This window comes from Bison bison, unplaced genomic scaffold, assembly GCF_000754665.1.
Source record: "Bison bison bison isolate TAMUID 2011002044 unplaced genomic scaffold, Bison_UMD1.0 scf7180017864257, whole genome shotgun sequence".
Classification (NCBI taxonomy): Eukaryota; Metazoa; Chordata; class Mammalia; order Artiodactyla; family Bovidae; genus Bison; species Bison bison.
In genome coordinates, this window is record NW_011494829.1 from 428,949 (window position 1) to 432,253 (window position 3,305).

Sequence of the window (3,305 nt, forward strand, 5' to 3'; positions counted from 1 at the left end):
AGAACCAGAAATGCCTGGTAATTCAGTCTGAGTCAAGATCCAATGGTTTGTATCCCAGTCTGAGTCTGAAGGCCTGATAACCAGGGGATCTGATGTCAAGGGCAAAATATCTCAAGTAGACAGAGCAATCTTCCTCTTCCTCCAACTTCTTTGGTCTATTCAGGTCCCAACCAATTGGACCGATGCCCATCAGTATTGGTGAGGGTGATCTTGTTCTATTGATTCAAATCCTAAACTTTTCTGAAGGCACCCTCAGACTCGCCCAGAAATATTATTTTACCAACTGTTTGAGTATCCCTCAAACTAGTTTGACATGTAAAGTTAACCATCACAGAGACAAAAATTCATGAATTCATTATTGAGTGTGATTTTTCTCTGACGTTTTGTCTTTGTACAATTAAAGGATGTATTTACTTGCCTCCAAGTTGAAGACTGAATTATCCATACATGAATAATTTTAAGTGCACTTCTTCTTTGAGCATGGGCTAGGGTTGTTGGCTCACTTCTAATTAATAGAATATGACAGAAGGGACTTAAAATGTGGATGTTAAAGGTGGATTTGCTCTCTACTGGATTACTTGCTCCACACAAAGCCAGCTGCTATGCCATGATAACTTTATGGAGATATCCATATGTTGAGAACCTAAGGCTTCCAGCCAACAGCCAAAAAAGAAGTAAGACCTGCCAAAACCCATGTGAGTGATCTTGAAGAAGATTCTACAGCTATGGTTAAGTCTTGAGATGGCTGTGGAACTGGGCTTGCAGCTTGACCACAATCTTGGGAAAGACTCTAAGCTGAAACACCCATTAAAGATCCTTCTAGATTCTGAACCCTTAGAAATTACATGAGAAAATGAATGGCTGTTCTATTAAGCTGGAAATTTGGAGCAAATTTGCAAGGCACCAGTAGATAACTAACATAAGAAATTTTCCTCTGTTCCTAGTTTTCTAGCATTTTAAATCATAAGTGGTGCTTAATTTCTCCTTTTTTCCTGCATCTATTAAATCAGAAGTTTCCTATTTATATTTAAGAAGTTAGAATACCCGAGTGGGTTGACATGCCCCGCTCCAGGGGGTCTTCCCAACCCACGTATCGAACCCAGATCTGCTGCATTACAGGTGAATTCTTTACCATCTGAACCACCAAGGAAGTCCAAAACTATAAGAAAGGAAGAGCAAATAAGTAACCAGAATAGGCTTTCCAGGTGGTGCTAGTGAAGAGCCTGCCTGCCAAGGCAGAAGATGCAAGAGACTCAGGTTCTATCCCTGGGTCAGGAAGATCCCCTAGAGGACGGCATGGTGAACCACTCCAGTATTCTTGCCTAGAGAATCCCATGGATAGAGGAGCCTGATGGGCTACAGTAATAGGGTTATAAAGAGTTAGACATGACTCAGCATGTAGGCACAAATGTTTAAATATTATTTTATTTGTATAATAAAATGTATGTCTTAATGAGTGCAATGTGGAAATAAGAGTAAGAAGACATACTATGTCATACTTTTGTTTATATGTGTATATCACTTCTATAAGTTTTTTATTTAAATCTTGAAGTATAACATTGAAGATAATAATGGCATAGATCACAAAAGCTAAATAGTGCTAGATACATTATTATATTGAAACCTTTGGGAAAAATCAGGAAGCAAATAAAGTTTCCTTTCCCAAACATTAAGAAATGAAAGTATACATTGCTTGTGGATAAGGCTAATGAAGTTTGCTTTGGAATAAGCAGCCTGTTCCTTGTTGTACAGAGGGTATACGTACACTTGTGTGGCTTACAACTCATTACAATATTTGACACTTCACTTAATCTTTCTTTTAGAGTGAGTCTATGCCTTTAATTGACTATGTCTATATCTGTCATAATGACATTTCACTTTATCTATTTATGAATTTGGTACACATGGCTAGTTTGATTTTAAGTTACTGGCACCTTGTAGTATGCATTTATATTTCTTGAAATTCCATGGACACAGAGAATAGAATCTTGGTTGCCAGTGCATGAGTGACGGGAAAATGGGGATTTGTTGTTCATTGGGTATAAAATTTCAGTTTTGCTAGATGAATATATACTAGAGATCTGCTACACAATACTGCTTATAGTTAACAGTATTGTATTGGACATTTAAAAATTTTTGAGATGATAGATCTCATATTATGTACTGTGAAACACCATCCCTAGAAACAAAAAAAACAAAGGGAAATAAACTTTGGTAATGGTGGATGTATCAATTATCTTGATTGTAGAGATGATATCAGGAGTATGCATTTTACAAACTCATCAGATTGTATACACTATATATGCACATATTTTGGTTATCAATTACTTCCATAAAACTTAAAATAGTCCCTGGGGTTTTAAAGGAATTTAGATATTTATTGATATGCTACAAATAAGCAAGAGAAATTCTGAACAATTAAACATCAACATCAGCTAGCTGAACTTACTATTTCAGAAAGTAAATATGTTAGTCAACTCTGAGTTTCAATACTAGATTTGCAACTCTAAGTTTTCATTAACCACCTCCCCCAGAATGGAAGCATTCTTTCTCATACAACAAACTCACTTTTTAAACTTCTGTAACCCATATAGCTAGATATATTTTTAATTGTTTAATATAAAATACAGCTCTTTAACATATCTTTTTCTGTGTTATAAAATACAAATTCTAAATGCTAAAATTATTGTTTAAATGTAAACTTCCAATTAAGCAAGTAACCAACACTATTGGCTGGCTTTTCTACTGAACATGTTTTTCCTTGGTAAAAATATCCAAGTAGTACTTGAGTAATAACTTTTTTTTTAACTATTTTCTGAAGAAATAATATAAATCAATTGTATAAAGGGAAACTCAGCCACCACATATCAATGAAGAAATAGTGAAAATGGTAAAATAGTTAATAAGTGAGAAGAAATCACTCAAAAATTAGAGGAAACTAAAGCTTCTCCTAAGCATGTGAAGAGCATGTCCAACTTACAAAAATTACAGCATTAGTTTGAAGTCTGAATGGTGGAAAGAGACTAGGAAGTACAATAAATAAGTTAATATTGCACACTGGAGCAGATATATTTTATATATAGATGGCACAATTGCAAGAATGTTACCTTTGATTACTTGAGAGATGGAAAATCTACTCAGTGAACTTGTGGATCTAAGAAGCGTTACAGGCAAGATTTTGAAAATGCTAATTGGCTTCTTTTAGTGGAGAAAGATAAGATATTGCTAAAGAAATAAGATATTAAGAATTGGGTTTCCTTTTCAAGAACATTTTATGTAACTAATTGAATTGGAAAATAAAACTG